The 25574-nt window shown below is 30.2% G+C and overlaps 2 long non-coding RNA genes across 10 annotated transcripts; one reads left to right on the forward strand and one right to left on the reverse strand.

The window, feature by feature from the left end:
• The first annotated feature begins 5494 nt into the window (after positions 1-5494).
• Positions 5495-23741, forward strand: LOC101505737 (uncharacterized). 5 transcript variants are annotated; one of them, XR_003474548.2, is made up of 5 exons: positions 5495-6243; positions 7200-7320; positions 7838-7930; positions 8577-8704; positions 23556-23741. It is a non-coding gene; the product is annotated as an uncharacterized lncRNA (long non-coding RNA). The 5 variants fall into 5 exon arrangements; XR_003474547.2 differs by lacking the exon at positions 23556-23741 and adding an exon at positions 22690-23291; XR_001144589.3 differs by lacking the exon at positions 23556-23741 and adding an exon at positions 14554-14686.
• LOC101505953 (uncharacterized) lies at positions 8191-25285 on the reverse strand. Of its 5 annotated transcripts, none has more exons than XR_012161564.1 (7): positions 25126-25285; positions 24910-25015; positions 24668-24791; positions 24063-24205; positions 19163-19283; positions 14409-15602; positions 8191-8685 (listed from the first exon to the last, which is right to left on the reverse strand). It is a non-coding gene; the product is annotated as an uncharacterized lncRNA (long non-coding RNA). The 5 variants fall into 5 exon arrangements; XR_012161563.1 differs by lacking the exon at positions 8191-8685 and adding an exon at positions 15951-16245 and having other exon boundaries at positions 10354-15575; XR_003474542.2 differs by lacking the exon at positions 8191-8685 and having other exon boundaries at positions 10354-14529.
• Between the last annotated feature and the right edge of the window lie 289 nt (positions 25286-25574).

The following is a 25574-nucleotide window of genomic DNA, read 5'->3' on the forward strand; positions in this document are numbered from 1 at the left end:
TATATATATATATATATATTAAAAATATAGGCGATGACGTGGCCCCCGCTCCCAAGAAGATACGCCACTATCTATTTCATTAGAAAGTATCAAATTCCTTTTTAAAGCAGCAAGTGTTGACAATCCTAATATTTATAGGTATTTATAATTTAAGTTGTTCTTTGGTTAATGTCATGCAATCCAGGTAGAGGAGAATAAGGTAGAAAGTATTAAGAGGGATAATAGAAAAACATCAAAATGAACTTGCAACACATAAAAAGTATTACACTAATGTTTTGGCTGCTGCTAAGGAGGCTGAAGCATTAGCAGGGGCTCAAGCAAATAATGAAGCAATAACTGAGCTAGAGAGAGAAGTCGAGGAACGTGAATCTATGCTAGTCCAGACACTTGAAGAGTTGAGACAAACTCTAAGTAGAAAAGAAGAACAGGTTTTTGTTATCTTTGATGTCTCTCTGTCTTTCTTTTTACTAATTTACTTTCTCAGGATATTGCTTATAATTCACTTGTTCCCTTCATCTCTATTCAGGCTGTATTCAAAGAAGACATGTTTCACAGAGACATCAAGGATGTTAAAAAACATTACCAGGTCTGCTCACATGCTCTCTGCATGTCTTTCAATTATTTGACTTTTGGAGAATGATGCTTTTGCTTGTTTGTGATGTTGGTAGTTTTCTAATTTTACTTGTTTGCCATAAGCAAGTGAAAGACGGTGTGAAGAACTGATTACACAAGTTGTAGAATCCACAAGGCCACTTTTAAGGCTAATTGAAGCCATGCAGGTAATAAACATATGTCAGAGAATTGCTTTTCCTTCTGTTTTATGTTCTCCTGTCTGAGATCTGTTCTAGACTAGAATTCACCTCAATGAAGGATAGGAATGAGGTATAATTATCCCCTCATAGAATATGCTCTGCATTCAAGACTTTATGCTAACTCCCAAGTTTACATATATTTTGTTATAGTCCATCTTGTATGGAAATGAAATAAGTTTTCTACAATCGAAAAAAAAATAAAAATTATTTGAATGGTTAGAAGAAAAGGCAACAAAAACATCAAGACAAAGGTTTAGAAGAACCACATATTGTGCGAAATATTAAGATTTATATTGTTGGGTAGGCCTAAAATAAAAATTATTTGAATGGTTAGAAGAAAAGGCAACAAAACATCAAGACAATAGTTTAGAAGAAACCACATATGTGCGAAAATATAAGGATTTATATGTTGGTGTAGGCCATGTAAGTCCAAGCCCAATCCAAAATCCAAAACCTTAAAATCATCTTCTCAACCTATTTCGAAAGTCGCTCCCTTTTTTCTCTTTTTCTCATTCGAAAAGTTGCGCCCTTGTTCTGAAAATCAAAAATCACACTCACTCAAGCTGCAGTTCAATTTTTTTGTCACAAATATACGAAATGGTAATGTAACCATATTCATAGTCTTTCTATTTCTCTCAAACCATTTGCTTGTGATGGTAACGCAACTAGATATGAATTTTGAAAGAGCTATATGCAAACTAGTCAAACTCATTTTTCTATTTTTTTGTTGAAGTAATTAACTATTTTATTCTAACTTAAGTTTTGAATGCTCAACAACTTAATGATAATTTAACGTTATTACGTTATTACTGCACTAATATTTTAAAATTTCTGAAACTAAGTGAGAAAGTGAAGCCTTGTATATGGCTGTAAAGCTGATTTATGTACAAGTTAGAAACAATCATGTTAAAGTTGTCAATAATTTAAACTCTTTTTCGACAATTATTCTCAATTATTATGTATGAAAATTAACTAGTCTTTTACTTCTTATATCCAATTAAAAGTAATTTTTGTGAAAAACTATCATGCATATGCACACTTATGGTACTAGTATGGAGTATGTACAAAATACAATATTTAAAAAAAATTATTAAGGTATAAGAATGTTACTAAAAAAAATTTATGTATAATTTAGGTGAAGAAATCTAATTGTTCAATTCAAGTTACAAAATAATAACAAAAGTTTAAAAAAAATTGTAGTTGATTATAACAATAAATAAATTCTAATAATAATTTTATTATTATATTAATATATAACAAATTTTTAAAAATGATCTAATTAAAAACAATAAATTTAAATCAATTTTAAAATATATTCAAATTACAATCGTACAAATATGTATTTATTATTTTTTATAAATAAAATATATTAATATCATAAAAATTACTGTAAAAATATAAATTTAATACACAATATAATCTTTTATATATATGTACACATAAATGAAAGTGTGAAACCATACATTAGGGTTGGACAATAACCTGCAGTCAAAAATAAACCGAATAGTCTGTGGTCCAATTTATGTAACGGGTGGGCAAGAGTGGGTTCTTGGATCAAAGAAAATAGGTCTATGTGGTTTATAAAAGCGGGTTGATTAATAATTTTTGGACCGTAGATGCCCAAACCTGCCGGACTCAAATTAATAGAAAATTTTAACCTGTACCCTCTACTTTATCCATGTACTCAAAAAAAACTTAGGCTTTTCCCAATAAAAAATGCCCAAATATTATATTTTAAAATACTTGTCCAAACAACTAAGAGGCTTTCCCCAATAAAAAGGGCCAAACTCAGTAAACCCACTATTTCATCCTTACTTCGTTGGTGTTCGTTGTCACTCTCACTCACAAGGCTTACTCAACATTCAACAATAAACCACCATCATCTCCATCGATTCTGCTTCGAAGCCACCACGACCAACTCCAGCGTTTCTGTTTCGAAACCAACACCAACGGTTCCTCCGCAAAGCCTCAACACACCTCCATCATTTATGTTTCTAACTAAACCAAAACCTAGCCATCGGTTTCGTCGACATTGGTACCCTCCTTCTTTTTTTCTTTTTCTTCTCATCAACTATAAATGGAAAAAAGATGATTCGCAAACACACATAGGTATACGCAACATGATCTGATTTTTTTTTTTTTTTTAACGATCTTAGTTAGGGTTTTTAACACGTGTTTGTACTTATTCAAAGCACACTAAGTTTTTTGTTAGATTTTTCATTTCTCTTACGATCTGAGTTTGATTAAATAATTTCATTTTTTTCATCTATGTTAAAGTACTAAATTTATTAAGCATGTCATTTTTTCTGTGTTGGAAAGTGCTCATCACTATGAGCAAGAACAAAAATGTTACGGTTTATTGTATAATGGGTCTTTTAGGGTTTTTGAATTTGTTTTCATTTTTATGATTTCTGACATTTTGAATCTATTGAAGTTTCCTTTCTCCAATTTATTTCACTTTTTGTGTTTTGTTATTTCATTCATGACATATTTGATGTTTTACATTTCATGGTAAGAAAAATGACTTCCTCTTAAGTGCAAAGTATACTTCAAAATGGTTTATTCTTTGGCATGTATAGTGGGGTTTTGTAGTTTCATTTATATTTATTACTTAGGGTATTAGAGTTTGATTGTCTCTTATTGTTATGCATCTAATTAAAAAAAATGAAAGATTAATTTTGGAAAAATTATATTCTTAACAAATTATTAACATTACATGATGCTGATGCACGTATAATGATTGTCTTATTTAAATACAGAGAAGCAAGAGTTGATTCAATGTTCCAACGTGATCATTGAAAACAATGGGATAATGGTCATATTATTTTGACATATGTCAATCTCATTCGACCCGACACGAAGATAATTTTGTTGAATTTGAAAAAAATATGGATATATTTTCTGTCAAATATCATGTAGCCATTTATTGGATACGGTATGGTATGTATTTTTTTGATACGCTGCATATCAATGGTTAAACAGCTTTATTTCTTTTAGTCGTGTGCAGAAAATATTATTCTTCTAACTTGAACACAAATTATCGAATTTTGGGTCATATTTGGAATCCGCTTTATTTTCTTAAATTCAAATCGACAAAGTTTATATTTGAGAAGAATATTCATCCTTCTATTTCTATTGTACAGTGGACGACTGACTTTCACGTGTAAGTAGATATGTCTAGACATAAGGGACAAATCATCTGTATGATTGTTGGAGAACTTGATAGTGGCCAAATTGCTTTACACGTAACATGTGGATTCATCATAACTTTTGTTTCTTTGTTTATTACGTGATCTATATTTTGGAGATACTACGAATACCCTTTTAATTTTATTTTAAATAGTTACAATTACATATTGCCCACCCACTATATTTCATTTCATCACATTAAGGATAAAAAATAATTTTTTTGAATATTACAGAAATAAAATTTATAAAATATTTTTAGGAATTAAAATAAAAAATTATTATATTTACGAAAACCAAAAACTATTTATTTTTGTCAATTAACGTAACGTTAGCACAAAAAATATTTTTTTTTTTGATATTATAGGGATGTAAATAAATAAAAAAATAATAAAATCAATATAAAAAATATATATATTTATAAAAACCAAAATTATATTTAAACTTAAAAATAATAATAAACATTTAATTAAAGAATCTTAATAAATTATTCCTTCATACTTATCTTCTAACTCTTTAAACCAATAAATCCCTACCAACAAAAGTTGTTAGAGAGTCGACTACAAAAAAAATGCATAGAAAAAGGAAAAAAAAATATTAAAAAAAAGAATGTGTTCATGAGTGCTATAAAAATGACATATATAAAAGATAAATTTGAAGAGAAATCATTGGTGTTATAAATTCTATAATTAAATAAAGGATGAGAATGAGGTATAACTCTCGCCTAATAGAATATGCTATGCGCTCAAAATTTTATGCTAGCTCATAACTTTACATATATTTTGTTATAATCCACCTTGTATTACATATATTGTCCAATTGAAAATGAAATAAAGTTTGCTACATTCGAAAAAAAATAAAATATTTAAAAGATTATTTTAGAATATAACCAATTGTATCGATTACCATATATTTGAATTATTGGCAATCTGGGGATTACCTTAGTAAACAGTTGCATAATTGATTTGAGATATTAAAGTTTAAATACACTAATATTATAATGTGTTTATATTTTTTTTTAATATGATTCAATTTTAATATAAAAATATTATAATTATTTATTTATTTAATTATTTAATGTGTTGATGAATGATCGGCCATGGCTTTCTTTGAATTAATTCAAATAATTAAATAATTGTTTTGGCATATATTTATTCATTGTATTGTTGGTCTTAGTAAATATCTATTAATTAAAATAATTGTTTTGACAAATATTTATTGATTGTATTGATTAGTTCAAATAATTAAATAGTTGTTTTGGCGTATCTTAATTCCATTCCACTACTGTGTGTTTGTGAGACACAACAAAGATTCTTTCTTTTATTTTTCCTTCACAGTTTAATAGTACCTATCAGCTTTTTCCAGGTACTGCCTCTGCTCCCCAAACGCTTTACTTTTTAATTAATTATTACTACTCCACATCGTGGACCCCGCCTCATGAAACAGACCGTTACAAACTTTTTCTTCCTTTTGTCCGTTTCATGTTATTTTGAATTTCAAATGTCCAAATGCCAACTACACAACCACAAGCCCATTAACCCTTCTTTTTCTTCTTATCTCTCTCTCTAACACAAACTTCTCTCACTTTATTATCACACTTCATTCAGTTCCATCACACAATCAGAAGAGTTATCGCCACAGTCTCTCTATACACTCATGGGTGCCTCTCACATTGCATAATAAAATTTGTTTTTTTTTGTTGAGTTTGTTTGGTTTATGTTTGAAGGGGAAGGTAGGAGGTAAGAGTAAGAAGTGGATGTTATGGAGAAGTTCATAAGGAGAGAATGGTTCATGGTAAGGTTTTAAAGGAAACCACCATAAAGCAGTTTCTGAATGCTCTGAATCTCCAACCGAAGCAGAAGCTTTTACCGCCACAATAGCAACAGTCGTTAGAGCTCAACCTAAGGATTTTAGACTGCTTTCCGCGCTTTCTTGGTAACCTTTTTCAATCTTCAACTCAATCTTTACTTTCTAAATTTGTATTCTTTTTCTGTCTTATATGTTGGTGTAGGTCATCTATGCAAAACATTTTACAATCCACCCAAAACCCTAAAATCGTCTTCTCAACCTTGTCCTCCTCTCTTATTCTGAAAGCTTGCGTTATCAACATTGTCCTCCTCTCTTATTCTAAAAGCTTGCAGCATCTTTTCTGTCTCTCATCCAAAAAGCTACGCCCTTATTCTGAAAATCTCGCACTCACTCAACCTGTAATTCAGATTTCTGTGGCTAATCTACGATTTAAATGGTAATGTAAACATATTCATAGTCTTCATAGTCTTCCTATTTCTCTAGATTTGTCTCATGATGTTAATGCAACTGGTTAATGAAATGAGTTAATGAACTAAACCCTAAACCCTATTTTTCTATTTGAGTTAATGAGTTAATGAAATGAGTTAATGAACTAAACCCTAAACCCTATTTTTCTATTTGAGTTAATGAAATGAGTTAATGCAACTAGTTCATGTTTCTATTTTTCAATGCTTAGTAACCTATTTAAAGTTTAATGTTAATATAATACTGATAGTTTAAAATAAACATACCTATGATTGTTGGAGAATTTGAAGGTGGCAAAATTGCTATACATTTAATATCGTTAAAAGAATCTATAGAAAGAATTTGTAATATCAACCGATCAAAATTCGTCTAAATTTAATAAGAAAACGAAACAACCTCTAAAATCTTGTTTTGACTTTAAGGTTAGTTAAATTATTTTAATTTTTTTGTAAAAAATGTTCACAAAAATGCTAATTACATCACTATAAATTTTTATAGGATGTGAGGAAATTCAAAAAGGAATAGTTCATCTAAATAATAGGAGTTTATCTTAAATAGAAGTATATTATTTTGAAACAATCCTAACTTTGGCCTTTGTTTATCGTTTCTAATCTATGTATGTATGTATTTGACTTGTGATGATTGTTTCTTATTTGACATGTGATGGTTTTTTCTTATTTGACATTTGATAGTTGTTTTTTATTAAGTTAACTTTTGAAGATACTATGTGATTGTAAATGACATCTACCCCTTTAATTTTACTTTGAATAGTTAGGATTACATCTTGTCCACCACTATGTTTCAAGCATTTCATTTCATCCTGTTTTATGTGATATTAGTTTTGCTGGCGTTCTTAATAAACGACATATTCTCATCTCATAAATTGCCTAAAGTATAACCAATAATTCGTGATATTTTTCACAGCAGGGTACTACGACGACCTTATTTGGGAGTTGAGGCTACAAACTTTTACGCAGTTGATATATTTCTCATAGAGAAGATTATTCAAAAGATTCTGAATATTTGCAATGGGGTTTTTGTTGGGAAGGTATAATACCTACCTAATTTTCAAGCAACTTGCTTTTAATGCATGTGTTATCATGAAATCCTATTGCTGGGGTGTTTGATCTAAAGAGTTGGACTTTTGATTTAGTCTTTAATATGCATTGATAATGCTTCTAATTAGTTTGTTTATAAAAGTTGAGCAAACAATGGGGCAATTTAGAAACAAATTGTCAATTGTGGGTGATTAAATTATTGCTGCTGCTTGTTAATAATACATAAGCTTTTTTGTCAGGAGTTCTCATATATGTCATTTCGTTGTGTTATTGCATCATTTCTTTAGTTCTTATTTCCTTTTGCGTGTTGGAAAATGGTTGTTAAATTGGTTTAGTATTTTTGTGTGATTGAAGGGGAAAAACGCTCTTGTTGCGCAGTTTGTATCATTCCTCTTTTAGCTGCTTGAAAAAGCATTTGTTTTTATGTTTGTATGATACCCAGGTCGATTTCATTTATTTGATTATTTGTCTCAATTGCACGTCTTATTATGATCCATTTGTGAGTAGGTAATCCATGGTTCTTCTGCTGATTCTGCTGGGTAGCGTTTGAATGATGTAATAGTTCACTGTAATGGAAAAACAGTTCACAATTTCTTCGAGGTATATTCCATTTATCAATATAATTTATTATTATATGTTTACCAATGTCATTCTCATGAGATTATTTTTCTTTTTCTTATATTTTCTTATGGAAAACCAGTTCACATTTTTTTGGAAATATATTCTCTTGAGTAAATGGATTTGGATATTTTTTGAGAATGTAATAAAGGCACACTATTGCTTTGTTCTACGAATTTTGACTTTATTGCTTTGGTCTACGAATTTTGAAAATGGATTTTTTTTTGTTCTGGTTGTCTTTATTATTCTTGAAAGTTGAACTAAAACTTTTTGTATGATTTTGTAAACTACTTTTTTTCTCCCATGGGATTGAACTCTGCTCATATAAAACTGAGTCATCAAGAGGACTCTTGTAAAAGAGCCTCTCTTGTAATCAGATATAGGTGTTCACAAGTATACCGAACTCCTCCTCACTGGCCCTCTTTGTTTGTATCGTTCTTCTGTTGTAATCCAATTGCAATCGCTGTTTCTAAATATTGATCAACTGGTGGAGATTATATTGTTCATATGTCTAAAATCACGAGTTGGTTGGTTAACAACATTGTTTCTCTATTTGTTTTTGTATGATTGCACTTGAATATAAGCGTATGATTTTGTTAACTACTTTTTTCTCCCGTGCTCGTTTCAGTTTGTGGAGATGGTGTGGGATGGCATAACAAGGTTGGAGATGTATTGGAATTGTACATTGTCCAAGCATGTGAAAATGATCTCATTCAATATGGTGGTCGATGAAGTTGCTGCTGAAAAATTTAATTAGTAAGTATTGTGTATGTGAATTTATTTATCATTTTTTTCTATGGACAAATAAAATAGTATTTAACTACTAAATTGAATTTTGAGCTTTATAAATAAATTACAACAAATGTATATTATATATTAAAAAGTACATATTAAAATGTTCATACGCAATTAAATGAAATAAATATAGTACTCAATTGTTATTACAAGAGGATATCAAAGCAATGATACAATATCGAAAGAATAAATATACAACAAAATTTAATGATGGTAGAAGAAAATTTTAGTTTTCTTTATTATTAAATTTAATTATAGTAAAAGAATATTTAAAAAATATTTATTCGGTAAAATATTATTGAATTAGTCTTAAGATAACTCTTTAGATGTAATTTGATTTCTTCTGACATATGTATGTGTATATATTTTTAAGCCATAATTGCTCATGCGATCCCTTAAATTAATTTTAGATAACATTTTAGTCTTTTATCTTTTTTTTTATCTTCTGATTTGGTCATTTATTTAATTTTATTACAAAAATTCAAAAATATAAAGAATTCAAATTTTGAAAATTTTATGAGTTTTGTTTGAAAATTTTGATGAATTTTTGTAAAAAAAGAATAACATTGTTAACATTTTAAAACATAAAAGATCAAATTGTTTACTTAAAATTAAATAAATGATCAAATCGGAAAGAAAAAAAAGATAAAGGATTGAAGTGTTATCCGAGATTAATTTAAAGGACCATATAAACAATTATGCATATTCTTATATATCCTTTTGTTCCCTACAAATTTGAGTCATTTTGATTTTAATGCTTATAAAAATTAAATAGTCCATAATAGATATTTTAATAAAAAATGATTGATGCACATATCACTTTATGAGAGAGAGGTATGTGTATCGTGTAATGTTAATTTCTTAAGAACATAATTTTTCCAGAATTAATCTACAATTTTTTTTAATTAGAAGCAATAATAGTAAGAGACAGTCAAACTCTGATACGCTATGCAATAAATCTGAATGAAGCAAAAAAACCCCACTATACAAGCCAGATAATAAACCATTTTAAAGTATACTTTGAACTTAAGAGGAAGTCATTTTTCTTATCATGAAATAGTTGTAAAACATCAAATATGTCCCGAATGAAATGACAAAACACAAAAAAGTGAAATGAATTGGAGAAACGAATACCAACCAATATAAGATATAAGAGCAACAACAGAAGAAGAAATCTTAAGAACAGTTTTCTTTGTATTTGTATTCGAGAAGGCATTATCATCTTTTACCTCGAACTTTGGTCGTTTACTAGATAAGTGTGTTATGTAATGCATAAGTTCAGGCGCTGCTCCAAGGAATCGATTATGTGATAATAACTTTCAATCTAATTTTATTGTTTATAATTAATTATAGTGCATTATGTAGTTGTTCACTGGTGTGTCGAATTGGTAACAAGACTTCCTCCTATATAGTACGATTAGGGTGCCTTTGGTTATTGTGTAGTTGACTACTTGCATGTGTCAATGTTAAAGTTGGGATATTTTTTAGTAAGAACTTCATAATTGTAATAAATAATTACAGTTGGCTTTTGACGAAGATTAAACTTCATAATTCTCGTTTCAGTCCTTTAATCAGTGCAATTTTTCTACAGTGGCAGTTCTCTAACCGTATAAGCTTTGAATCATGAAGTTTTTGTTATAGCACCGTATGTAACATATAGATGCTTATTTTGACATTTATGTCTGTTCCAAATTCTGAAACAATAAAACTCAACTGACTTTTTCTTGAAAAAAATCTTATACTTTGGCATGAAGAATTTGTTATGCAACCTGTTTGTAGAAGTTGTAAACATATTCATTATAGAAGTTTTAAACTTGATTATTGTGTACCTGCAGTGCCATGAGTAATTTTCTCCCTATGTCTTTGCTTTTTGTTACCCTTTGCTCTGTTTCAGTTTGGTTTGACCTTCTTGGAGAAGGCTCAGAGACACTCAGTCGCACCATTCAATTGTGTAACTGCAGTGCCATGAGACACTCAGTCTTACTTGAAAAGAAAGTAAACTTACAAGTCAATTGTTGACCAACTTTTAACATGTGGTGTCATGCAATTTTGTTTCTCTAATGTTGAAATTTTCATGATGATTAAGTTTCAATCTTCATAATGTTCACTTATATTTGAATGTTGTTACATATTTGGGCATTTTTGCTGACATTCTAAATAAACAATTTATTCTCATCTCATGAATTGCCCAAGGTATATCCAATAATTCGTGATCTAATGAATAACTTTTCACAACGAGGTACTCCGGCGACCTGCTCTAGGAGTTGTGGCTACAAACTTTTATGCAGCTGATATATCTCTCAAAGAGAAGATTATTCAAAAGTTTCTTAATATCTGCAACGGGCTATTTGTTGAGAAGGTATGCTACCTACCTAATTCTTACGTGTCTCTTATTTGACTTGCATCTACAATTAGCACCAACGAGAAAGTAAAGTAAAGGTATAAAAGGAATAGAGTAAAACACGCAACAACGAGAAAGTGAGAGAGAAACCCAAAACATTGCGGCGAGAGGGACGAGATGGGGCTGGGAGTGGGCAAAAGTAGAGTGAGAGCTGGGCGAAAGAAGAGAGGGAAGTTGGACGAAACTACAACAAATAGTACCAATTTCCACATACTAGGGTTTCTAATAATATATCCTTAATTTTCTTTCTTTTTATGCAAGGTTTAACACTTCCACTTATGCACAATCGATATTAAACTATTGATATTTCTTATATTATTAGGGTATAGGGATGGGATCATTTTCATACGCTCGGACCACATCCAAATCCAATATATCTCCAACTTTCTTATCCCACACCATCTCCACAAACTAAAACGGGAAACGGAGAAAAAAGTAGTTAACAAAATCATACACTTATATTCAAACGCATTCGTACAAAATTTACTTACTTGCATCTAGTTATATTTATTTCTGATTCCAAATTGTCTAAAATTATAGTTTGTCTAAATTACATACAATTCTGGTGTCTTTTTAATTTTAGTTATCGTGTCTTTTTAACTTTTGTATACCATAGATAATATAGAAGATCAAAACATTTGTCCAGGTTAGAAGAAACAAGATTCTACAAAAAAGTGTTTATTATTGCTATAGGCAAGACTCCAAGTCCAATCCACTTATAAACTCAAAACCCTAACATCATCTTCTCAAACCCCTCCCATTTGAAAGCTGCGCCATTTCTTTGTCTCTCATTCGAAATCGAAAATCGCACTCAGCCACCACAACTCACGCACTCTTTCAACCTGCAATCCAATTTTCTCGCAACAAATCTACAATTTTATTTCTCTCAGCCTTTTTATTTCTCTCAATGATAATACAACTAGTTAATGATATGAATTTTGAAAAAGCGAATTAGTCAAACTCATTTTTCTACTTTTTTTGTGAAAGTAGTTAATGATATGCAACAGCTTTTCCCCGCAAGTCGACAAATATGTTGTGGGAATAAAGGAGAATGAGGTATTACTGGTGACTTGCCCATATTTTTCCTAAATCATGGTTTTTGGGTTGAACGGTGAAATAATTTATACGAAACTGATATAATTTATATGAAGTCAATTTGGGACATAGCTCTACTGGTGTTGTCAGATATGTCAAACACCGTTTTACACTGAATTTGAATTTACAGAGGATAGACATTGTTATAGGTCATTATGTAGACATGGTATGGTATCCGTGTCTGACACTGTTATAGGTGTTAGTTTGAACACAACACCAAGACATGGTATGTCTCCGTGTCAGACATTGTGTGTTAGTTTGAACACAACACCAGATCATCGCATTATGAGTCATATTTGGAATAAGGCTTCTAATATGCAAGACCAAATAGTAGGTATGATTGTTGAGCATTTGACAAGCCAAATTGCTATACATTTGGCTGAAAGAATGTATAAAAGAATCAAAGCCTTTTCCTAAAGGTTGTTTCTTTTTATAAATTCTTTTCAACAATGTTAAGTGTATAGCAATTTGCCCCAGTGAAATTCTCCAATAATCGGACCTACTATTTGGCCTTGCATATTACAAGCCTTCTTCCAAATATACTCATAATGATCGAGTTTATGTTCAAACTAAAAGGCCGACTAAAAAGAACAAAGTTGTCCAAACGTTGGTATGCATCACACGTCCAACGAATACCATACCAACAGGATGACCTATAACAGTGTCTGAGACGAATACCATACCAATAGAATGACCTATAACAATGTCTGACACGGAGAAATCGATCTATCCTCTGCAAACTCGGTGTAGATACGATGTTTGACATATCTGACAACAAAGTTATGTCCCAAATTGGCTTCATATAAATTATATCAGCTTCATATAAATTATATCACTGTTCAACACAAAAACCGTGATGTTATCTTTTTTATTTAGGCAAAATATGGGAGCAAGTCGATATGTCGAATTGTAGGGCAAAAGCTGTAGCATATCGAATAGTCCAATTTCCTGAATTCGTCGGCCTTACGATCATGTCAAAGGTTTCTCCAAACCTTTCTCACTTAGTTTGAGAAATTCATAATCAGACAAAGCCTACGGTTGTTTTAAAATATCAGTGCAATAATAAAATTAAACTATCATTAAGCTGCTAAGCATTGAAAACACGTTAGAATAAAATATTTTAATACTTTGACAGAAAAATAGAAAAATGAGTTTGACTAATTAACTCTTTCAAAATTCATATCATTAACTAGTTGCATTACGAGAAATAAAAAAGGTTGTGTACATGGTTACATTACCATTGAAATTGTAGATTTGTGGTGAGAAAACTGGATTGCAGTTGAGAAAGTGCGTGAGTTGCAGTGACTGAGTGCGATTTCGAATGAGAGACAAAGAAATGACGCAGTTTTGGACTTGAGAAAATGATTTTAGAGTTTTGGGTTTACAAGTAGATTGGACTTGCAGTCTTGGCCTACTATACCAATAAACCCTTGTGTGATTTGCAGAATCTGAATCTTTGTTTCTTCTAATTTGGACAAATGTTATTATCTATGGTATGCAAAAGTTAAAATGACACGATAATTAAAAATATAAATTATTAAAGATAAAAAAGACTTGCATGTAATTTAGACAAACTATAATTATAGACAATTTGGAATCAAAAATAAATATAACTAGATGCAAGTAAGTAAATTTTGTACGAATGCGTTTGAATATAAGTGTATGATTTTGTTAACTACTTTTTTCTCCGTTTCCCGTTTTAGTTTGTGGAGATGGTGTGGGATAAGAAAGTTGGAGATATATTGGATTTGTATGTGGTCCGAGCGTATGAAAATGATCCCATCCATATACCCTAAACCCCAATAATATAAGAAATATCAATAGTTTAATATCGATTGTGCATAAGTGAAAGTCTTAAACCTTGCATAAAAAGAAAGAAAATTAAGGATATATTATTAGAAACCCTAGTATGTGGAAATTGGTACTATTTGTTGTAGTTTTGTCCAACTTCCCTCTCTTCTTTCGCCCAGCTCTCACTCTACTTTTGCCCACTCCCAGCCCCATCTCGTCCCTCTCGCCGCAATGTTTTAGGTTTCTCTCTCACTTTCTCGTTGTTGTGTGTTTTACTCTGTTCCTTTTATACCTTTACTTTACTTTCTCGTTGGTGCTAATTGTAGATGCAAGTCAAATAAGAATAAGAGACACGTGAGAATTATGTAGGTAGCATACCTTCTCAACAAATAGCCCGTTGCAGATATTAAGAAACTTTTGAATAATCTTCTCTTTGAGAGATATATCAGTTGCATAAAAGTTTGTAGCCACAACTCCTAGAGAAGGTCGCCGGAGTACCCTGTTGTGAAGAGTTATTCATTAGATCACGAATTATTGGATATACCTTGGGCAATTCATGAGATGAGAATAAATTGTTTATTTAGAATGTCAGCAAAAATGCCCAAATATGTAACAGCATTCAAATATAAGTGAACATTATGAAGATTGAAACTTAATCATCATGAAAATTTCAACATTAGAGAAACAAAGTTGCATGACACCACATGTTAAAAGTTGGTCAACAATTGACTTGTAAGTTTACTTTCTTTTCAAGTAAGACTGAGTGTCTCATGGCACTGCAGTTACACAATTGAATGGTGCGACTGAGTGTCTCTGAGCCTTCTCCAAGAAGGTCAAACCAAACTGAAACAGAGCAAATGGTAACACAAAAAGCAAAGACATAGGGAGAAAATTACTCATGGCACTACAGGTACACAATAATCAAGTTTAAAACTTCTATAATGAATATGTTTACAACTTCTACAAACAGGTTGCATAGCAAATTCTTCATGCCAAAGTATAAGATTTTTTTCAAGAAAAAGTCAGTTGAGTTTTATTGTTTCAGAATTTGGAACAGACATAAATGTCAAAATAAGCATCTATATGTTACATAAGGTGCTATAACAAAAACTTCATGATTCAAAGCTTATACGGTTAGAGAACTGCCACTGTAGAAAAATTGCACTGATTAAAGGACTGAAACGAGAATTATGAAGTTTAATCTTCGTCAAAAGCCAACTGTAATTATTTATTACAATTATGAAGTTCTTACTAAAAAATATCTCAACTTTAACATTGACACATGCAAGTAGTCAACTACACAATAACCAAAGGCACCCTAGTCTTGTTACCAATTCGACACACCAGTGAACAACTACATAATGCACTATAATTAAATATAAACAATAAAATTAGATTGATAAATACATCATATCTTTTGTAATGCTCGCAGCACTTGTAAGCTATGTTTATAGGCAAAAATGGAGTAGCAAAACCATTTTCATAATAAAATATAATGCCAATTACTTCTCTTGAAAGATTTATCAACGCGCCACCATGACCACACTACAAGAAAAGCAACTTTTAATAAAGCTGCAAAGGATGTCAAAAAGAGCCACATAACAATAAAAAATGCACAGATTTTCTTCCAAGAAATCTGAAGATTTAAAAAGTTCGAACATATAAAATTTTGAAAACTTTATGAGTTTTGTTTGAAAATTTTGATAAATTTTTGTAAAAAAAGTATAACATTGTTAAAATTTTAAAACATAAAAGATCAAATTGTTTACTTAAAATTAAATAAATGATCAAATCAAAAAATAAAAGATAAAAATAAAAACATAAAGGATTGAAGTGTTATCCGAGATTAATTAGCATTTTTGTAAATAATGTATCAAATTTTCAACAAAAAAGAGATTTTTTTAAAAGAAATTAACTAACCTCAGAGTAAAAACCATCTTTGAGTAGTTCTTCAAAAGCCAAAAGAGAACGAAGCAGTAATATTAACATTTGGGACATAGATTTGTTAATTGTTGGAGGTATCAAACACGACGTGTAACCCAACTTTTGCAAACATATATATTAGTGCTTGACATTGAGAAATCTTCTTTAGCAAATTCAGCATATGTATGTCGTGTCTGACACTTCTGACAACCAACAAATTTGTCTTCCATACCCAAGCGTATGAGCACAAGTCATCAACACTACATCGTTCTCTTCTATTCTCATATCATGACTTTTAAGAAAAATTCTCAATGGGTTAGCAATATGCAATATCTATGGTCTTAGTAAATAAATATATATTAATTAAAATTATTCATATATTTGTTTTTGGAAACGTAAAATTAAATCCTGAAGGCTTATGAATGATTTAATCGTTAAACTTATTGATATTTTTGTTAATTATTAGGATAATTTTATATCGACTATCTTCTTCTTATTGTTACTATTTTTATTACAATATTTTGATTTTATGAACTAAAATTAAACAATGATGTAAGATACACAAACAATGATGTAAGATACACACGACTATAAATAAATAAATATATCGAAAGCTAATTATTTCATTTTATTATTTTATACTATATATGGTTAGGATTATGACTGTTTTATTCTGATTTGTTTGTAAATTATTTAAAAATTATGTAGATTTTATTTTGAAAATTCTTTAATTTTAAATAAAATAAATAAATAACACGCATTAGTAATAATTATGATTAACCAAATAGTTCACGGGTCTTAAAGAAATACGGAGTTAAAAAGTTTTTTTAAATAATTAATATAGTTGAAAATTTATTTGAGACTACAAATTTGTACTAAACTACAAAATTTACTTATAATATATTGTCTCTGATTCTTATTTTACTTGCATCTAGTTATATTTATTTCTGATTCCAAATTGTCTAAAATTATAGTTCGTCTAAATTACATACAATTCTGGTGTTTTTTTTTTTTTTAATTATCGTGTGTTTTTAACTTTTGTATAACATAGATAATATAGAAGATCAAAACATTTGTCCAGGTTAGAAGAAACAAGATTCTACAAACAAGTGTTTATTGCTATAGGCCAAGACTCCAAGTCCAATCCACTTATAAACCCAAAACCCTAAAATCATCTTCTCAAACCCCTCCCTGAAAGCTGCGTCATTTCTTTGTCTCTCATTCGAAATTGAAAATCGCACTCAGCCACTGCAACTCACGCACTCTGTCAACCTGCAATCCAATTTTCTCGCCACAAATCTACAATTTTATTTTTCTCAGCCTTTTTATTTCTCTCAATGATAATACAACTAGTTAATGATATGAATTTTAAAAGAGCGAATTAGTCAAACTCATTTTTCTACTTTTTTGTCAAAGTAGTTAATGATATGCTACAGCTTTTCCCCGCAAGTCGACAAATATGTTGTGGGAATAAAGGAGAATGAGGTATTATTGGTGACTTGCCCCATATTTTGCCTAAATCATGGTTTTTGGGTTGAACAGTGAAATAATTTATACGAAGCTGATATAATTTATATGAAGTCAATTTGGGACATAGCTATATTGGTGTTGTCATATATGTCAAACACCGTTGTACACCGAATTTGAATTTGCAAAGGATAGACATTGTTATAGGTCATTCTGTAGACATGGTATGGTATCCGTGTCTGACACTGTTATAGGTGTTAGTTTGAACACCACACCAAGACATATGTCTCCGTGTCAGACAGTGTGTGTTAGTTTGAACACAACACCAGATCATCGCATTATGGATCATATTTGGAATAAGGCTTCTAATATGGAAGACCAAATCGTAGGTACGATTGTTGATTGTTGAGCATTTGACAAGCCAAATTGCTATACATTTGGCTGAAAGAATGTATAAAAGAATCAAAGCCTTCTCCTAAAGGTTGTTTCTTTTTATAAATTGTTTTCAACAATGTTAAGTGTATAGCAATTTTCCCCAGTGAAATTCTCCAATAATCGGACCTACTATTTGGCCTTGCATATTACAAGTCTTCTTCCAAATATGATTCATAATGATCGGGTTTATGTTCAAACTAAAAGGACGACTAAAAAGAACAAAGTTGTCTAAACGTTGGTATGCATCACACGTCAAACGAATACCATACCAACAGGATGACCTATAACAGTGTCTGACACGAATGCCATACCAATAGAATGACCTATAACAGTGTCTGACACGGAGAAATCGATCTATCCTCTGCAAACTCGGTGTAGATACGATGTTTGACATATCTGACAACAAAGTTATGTCTCAAATTTGCTTCATATAAATTATATCAGCTTCATATAAATTATATCACTGTTCAACACAAAAACCGTGATGTTATCTTTTTTATTTAGGCAAAATATGGGCGCAAGTCGATATGTCGAATTGCAGGGTAAAAGCTGTAGCATATCGAATAGTCCAATTTCCTGAATTCGTCGGCCTTACGATCATGTCAAAGGTTTCACCTTTCTCACTTAGTTTGAGAAATTCATAATCAGACAAAGCCTACGGTTGTTTTAAAATATCAGTGCAATAATAAAATTAAACTATCATTAAGTTGTTAAGCATTGAAAACACGTTAGAATAACATAGTTTAATACTTTGACAGAAAAATAGAAAAATGAGTTTAACTAATTAACTCTTTCAAAATTCATATCATTAACTAGTTGCATTACGAGAAATAAAAAAGGTTGTGTACATGGTTACATTACCATTGAAATTGTAGATTTGTGGCGAGAAAACTGAATTGTAGTTGAGAGAGTGCGTGAGTTGCAGTGACTGGGTGCAATTTCGAATGAGAGACAAAGAAATGACGCAGTTTTGGACTTGAGAAAATGATTTTAGAGTTTTGGGTTTACAAGTAGATTGGGCTTGGAGTCTTGGCCTATACCAATAAACCCTTGTGTGTTTGCAGAATCTGAATCTTTGTTTCTTCTTTCTAATTTGGACAAATGTTTTGATCTTTTCTATTATCTAAGGTATGCAAAAGTTAAAATGACACAATAATTAAAAATATAAATTATTAAAGATAAAAAAGACTTGCATATAATTTAGACAAAGTATAATTATAAACAATTTGAAATCAGAAATAAATATAACTAGTAGATGCAAGTCAAATAAGAATAAGAGACACGTGAGAATTATGTAGGTAGCATACCTTCTCAACAAATAGCCCGTTGCAGATATTAAGAAACTTTTGAATAATCTTCTCTTTGAGAGATATATCAGCTGCATAAAAGTTTGTAGCCACAACTCCTAGAGAAGGTCGCCGGAGTACCCTGTTGTGAAGAGTTATTCATTAGATCACGAATTATTGGATATACCTTGGGCAATTCATGAGATGAGAATAAATTCTTTATTTAGAATGTCAGCAAAAATGCCCAAATATGTAACATCATTCAAATATAAGTGAACATTATGAAGATTGAAACTTAATCATCATGAAAATTTCAACATTAGAGAAACAAAATTGCATGACACCACATGTTAAAAGTTGGTCAACAATTGACTTGTAAGTTTACTTTCTTTTCAAGTAAGACTGAGTGTCTCATGGCACTGCAGTTACACAATTGAATGGTGTGACTGAGTGTCTCTGAGCCTTCTCCAAGAAGGTCAAACCAAACTGAAATAGAGCAAAGGGTAACAAAAAGCAAAGACATAAGGAGAAAATTACTCATGGCACTGCAGGTACACAATAATCAAGTTTAAAACTTCTATAATGAATATGTTTACAACTTCTACAAACAGGTTGCATATCAAATTCTTCATGCCAAAGTATAAGATTTTTTTTAAGAAAAAATCAGTTGAGTTTTATTGTTTCAGAATTTTGAACAGACATAAATGTCAAAATAAGCATCTATATGTTACATACGGTGCTATAACAAAAACTTCATGATTCAAAGCTTATACGGTTAGAGAACTGCCACTGTAGAAAAATTGCACTGATTAAACGACTGAAACGAAAATTATGAAGTTTAATTTTCGTCAAAAGCCAATTGTTATTATTTATTACAATTAGGAAGTTCTTACTAAAAAATATCTCAACTTTAACATTGACACATGCAAGTAGTCAACTACACAATAACATACTATAGTTGAACCGAACCACATCATGAGAATTTGATTGATTCGAATTCATTTTCGTTGAAAACCGAACCACATCATGAGAATTTGATTGATTCGAATTCATTTTCGTTGAAAACCGAACCAACTATAATTGTAACACCCCGATTTTTAACGGTAAGAGTGTAATTTTTTTTTTTAAAACTAAAAATTTGTGGATAAATACTCATGATCGTACTTTGATTTAAATTAAAGTAAAATATTTAATTGTAAAATTATTTTTCAAAAATGACAATTATAACCGTTGTTGCATTATCTAAAATAGTTTGATATAACTGACTTACTTATACTCAAACAATTCACATTGACAAAAAAAAAAGTAACAACTGCTTCAGATACATAAATTGAAAATTTAATATCAATGACTAAATTTTTTTAGTTTAATTTATAAAGGTGGAAACCTTGTTTTCACAAAAATCTCAAAGATAAAACCTTTAACACCTCAATAACAAAATAAACTTAAAATCAACCTTTAAACAAATTTTGAACTCTCTTTCTATATACATATACCACTCGGCTAAAATTCATTTTACTCATCAAAGTCTTTCAAAAAAATTCCAAATCTAATTTAAAGCACCTTAAATAATCAAGAACAACAACTCATATTGTTTCAAACTTTAAATGACTCTAAATTTTAATTTATACCACCATTAAAATCACAAAAAAACTTTTTCCTAACTTATTTGAAGTTCATAAAATTTCTAGTTTTCTACCACTTAAACACTGATGAATTAAATTTTTGGATCAGTTGTAAAGTTAAGTGTGCAATCTAAATAAACGTGAGTGAAAAAAATCTTATAAATATCATTTGTTTCAAAGAATTTACATATATTTCAAAAATGCAAAAATAATGGTTTGAAGTGGAAATCTATTATTGAGTTAAATGAATGTTTTTATTGAAATAATATTATACAGATAGATATTTGCATGTGATATTAAAATCAGTACTCCAAGAGAGAATAGAAGGGTAAAGATTTTGCTCAAATGAGGTAAACTTTGTTGACTCTAACTCAAGAGTATAATTCGACTCCAAATATGACTTATGATTAGCTAGAAAAATGATACTCAATACATATATCGTGATAACTAAAAGGAATGTGATAACTAAGAGGAATAAAAGCTAGACATTTTTATGCAGAACGTCCAACTAATACATACATCTGACAGATCTATATCTCAAGTTGATTTCATATAAACTATATTAGTACAAAATCTCCATCATCTTTCCTTCGAAACCATAATGTTAATATAGTTTGATTTACATAAAGGAGGTGCACAAGTCATCAACGATATATCATTCTTTCTATTCTCATAATTTGCAGAAAACGTTGTAACATAGATTTAAACATATTCATCTACTACATTAATCAGCCTTACAACCCATGTAAAAGATTTCACCTTCTCACTTAGGTTTCAGAATACTACGATAGTTATTTTAAAATATTAGTGCAATAATAACGTTAAACTAGAAAACAAAGTTAGAATAAAATAACTTCGACAGAAAAATATAGTTTGACTAGTTTGTAGATAGCTCTGTGAAAATTATGTCTTTATCTAGTTCCATTACCATCACAATGCAAATCGAATGCGAGAAATAGAAAGGCTATGAATATGGTTAGATTACCATTGAAATCGTATATTTGCAACAAGAAAATTGAACTGTAGTTTGAGTTGGTGCGATTTTCGGAATAGGGACACGAATGACCTACATCAGCATATAAACCTTATATTTTTGCACAAACGTGGTTTCTTTTAAACTCTTGCGCACATGTTTTAGTCCATAGCTCAATTGGTGTCTATTAGTTTTTACGTATTATCTATGGTTTATAATAGTCAATAAGTTTATGTTATAAATTCAACCTTTAAACTTTGAATTGATAAATACATAATTCAAAATAGAAATTATTAAAGATAAAACACAAGAATTAATGAGTTTCGGAGCAATAATCTCAAACTCGACAATTTCTGTATCATTTTCATTTTTAATAATTTCTAGTTTCAACTATATATTTATCAATTCAAAGTTTATAGGTTGAATTTATAACATAAACTCATTAACTTTTACAAATCATTGATAATACTAAAAACTAAAAGTCATTAATTGAGCTCATATAAACAAAAGATATGTGCGAGATGTGAGAAGTAACCACATTTGTGCAAACAAAATCTGGGTTTATAGGTTGGTGTAAGTAATCAATGCCCTCCTCTCCTATTCGGAGAAATGAGCATCCCTTTTATGTTAATCATTCAAAAAGTTGCGCTCCTATTTCGAAAATAAAAAATCGCACTCACTCAAACTGCAATTCAGTTTTCTCGTCTCAAATATATGATGTCAAGGGTAATGTAACTATATTCATAGTCTTTCTATTTCTCTCAATCGATTTGCATTGTGATCATAATGCAACTAGTTAATAAAATGAGTATTGAAATAGCTATATGCGAACTAGTCAAACTCATTTGTCCATTTTTAAGTCGAAGTTATTTTATTCTAAGTTTTTAATGGTTAACAATGTAATGATAGTTTAATGTTATTATAGCACTAATATTTTAAAATAATTATAGGATTCTATGTCGGAGTCTGAATTTCTGAAATTAAGTGAGAAGGTAAAGTCTTTTACATGGGTCGTAAGGCTGATCAATGTAGTCAATGAGATTCATGTTCCAACCTATGCTACAAGCAAGTCATGGGAATTGAAAAACCAACTTATCATTGTTGACTTGTGCACCTCCTTTGTGAAAATCAAATCATAACAATGACATTATGGTTTGACGAAGATTTTGTGTTGAAGTCTGGTATAGTTTCAGGGAAACCAACTTGGGACATAGACCAGATGTGTGTATTTGTTGGACGTCTTGCATATCAATGTCTTCAATGTCTAGCTTTCTTCCTCTTAATCGTCACGAGACCTATATTGAGTATCATTTTTTTTAGGTTGAACACAACGCCAGAGTATTGAATTGTGTCATATTTGGAATCGGATTATTTACTTAAATTAGAGTCAATATAGTTTACCTCTTTTGAGAAGCATCTTCACTCTCTTATTCCCTCTTAGGTAAATGATCAAAATGAATCACTTAAAAAGATAAATGATAAAAATAAATCAAAATAAAGATAAAAGACCAAAACAAAAATTAGGTAAATGATAAAATATCAAAACAAATATTAGTTAAAAATTAAATGACCAAAATTATATTTAAGCAAAAAAACATAGAAGGCAAAATGAAGGATGAGGATAAGTTAGACCAATCTACAAAAAAATCTATGATTCGATTATTAATTTGAATTTTACTTGAATCAAAGATCAAAGTAACATCATCATACATTTTTAAAATCTAAAATGGTGATTTACCTTTAAATGTATTATTATAAAATAAAATTTAATTATGGTGTCATTTTTTTTTTGACAAATTATGATAGTGTTATATAGGCATGGCAACGGGCCGGGGACGGTTTTTGCCTCCTCCACCCCCGCATCCGACTAATCGGAAAAACTCGCACTCGTTTCAAACATCACACAGGTATATGATAATATATGAAGAAGAATTAAACTCAATTATCATTTCCATTGTACAGTAATGATAAAGTTAAGATGATTTGTTTTTTAGAATAAAAATATCATTAATTGCATGTTAAAGGCATAAGAAAATCCAATAAATAAGTTATACATAATAAATTGATATCATTTTAATTTGACTATAAATACCAATGTTTAGCATCTAACAACCTCAAGACTCCCTTGTCTAATGATGTCGAAAGCACTTTTAGGCCTACCAAATAATGTACCATTTTGATAAATGGAAACACATAACATAGACCATTGATGCGTACACAAAATCTAACAAGAATGCAATATTCAGAATAATAAGACATAATGGCTAGTCCTAGTTAGGTTTAAGACCCAAATAAATTGAATGCCGCAAATACAAACACTAACCTTAAGACCGTCAGCCAGATAATCTTCCATCACATCTTTTGTGGTAGGACACCGAATGAGATTGGCGGATGTCAAAACAATATGGCCATTATTCTCATCATTTTCAATGATCACGCCAGAACCTTGAGTTAACTCTTGCTCTCCTGTATTCAAATAAAGCAATGATTATTCTAATGTGTCTACATTTCTTTTGTTCAATTACCAAGATCACGGTGACAAGCAAATTGTATTCAGACTTATTTGCGTGCCTACAAGTACTATAAAAAGGTAAGCTTATATGTTTGAACTGCGTCCACAAAAAATGCATGTGTGTGTAAAGTTAAAAATGTGCGTATGAGAGAGAGTGGCATGTGCATCGTGTAATCCCTCTTTTTTTTTTTTAATTAGAAGCAGCAATAGTAGGAGACAATCAAACTCTGATACCCTAAGTAATAAATATGAATGAAGCTACAAAACCCCACTATACAAGCAAGAGAATAAACCATTTTTAAGTATACTTTGCACTTAAGAGGAAGTCATTTTTCTTATCAAGAAATTGTAAAACATAAAATATGTCTCGAATGAATTGAAAAAAATGAAATAAATTGGAGAAACGAAATACCAACCAGTATAAGATATAAGAGCGACAACAGAAGAAGAAGTCTTGAGAACATGAGAACAGCTCTCTTTGTATTTATATCCAAAAAGGCATTACCACATTTCGCCTTGAACTTCATGCTATTTCGGGCGCTGCTCCAAGGAATCGATTGTGTGATAATGAATTTCAAATATGTATTAGCTATTTGAGAATAGTTTTAAAAGAATGAAAAATAAAAATAAAGAAGGAAAAGGAAAAGGAAAATCTTACTGTAATTTTCTGGGTTCAGTTCCCCTTCTTCTTTCTAGATATTTGTTCGTAACCAAGGGTTTTTCCTCTTTAAGATTTTCTCATACATCTGAGCACAACGCCCATCCTGCAAATAAACACACATTAAATTTTTTGCAAAGTAAAGACGTAAAAGAAAGGCATTATCCCATTGAGAAAAGAATAAAACACGCAATAAGGAGAAAGGGAGAGAGAAACCCAAAACATTGCGGCGAGAGCGAGCTGAACGAAGAGAGCGAGTTGGGCGAGGAGAGGGAGATAGGGAGCAGATTAGTTAGACAAACAGTATCAATATCCAAATATTAGGGTTTTTAAGATCATCAATTTTATTTCTTTTTATAAGGTTTCACACTTTCAAACTATCCATGGACACGTTGATATTACTTATATTATATGTTCTTTGGTTTAAAAATCTATATATAGATATAATAGATTATATTATGTATGAAATTTATTTTTTTACCATAATTTTTATAATATTAATATACTTTATTTATCAAAAATAGTAATACATAATTTTACAACTGTAATTTAAAAATATCTCAAAATTAATTCAAATTGAACTGTTTATAATTAATCGAATTTTTTAAAGTTTGTTATTCAACTTTTATCACAAAAGTGATTCAAATCACAGCCTCAAACACTCC

The sequence above is a fragment of the Cicer arietinum genome, chromosome 8, assembly GCF_000331145.2.
Source record: "Cicer arietinum cultivar CDC Frontier isolate Library 1 chromosome 8, Cicar.CDCFrontier_v2.0, whole genome shotgun sequence".
Taxonomy (NCBI): domain Eukaryota; kingdom Viridiplantae; phylum Streptophyta; class Magnoliopsida; order Fabales; family Fabaceae; genus Cicer; species Cicer arietinum.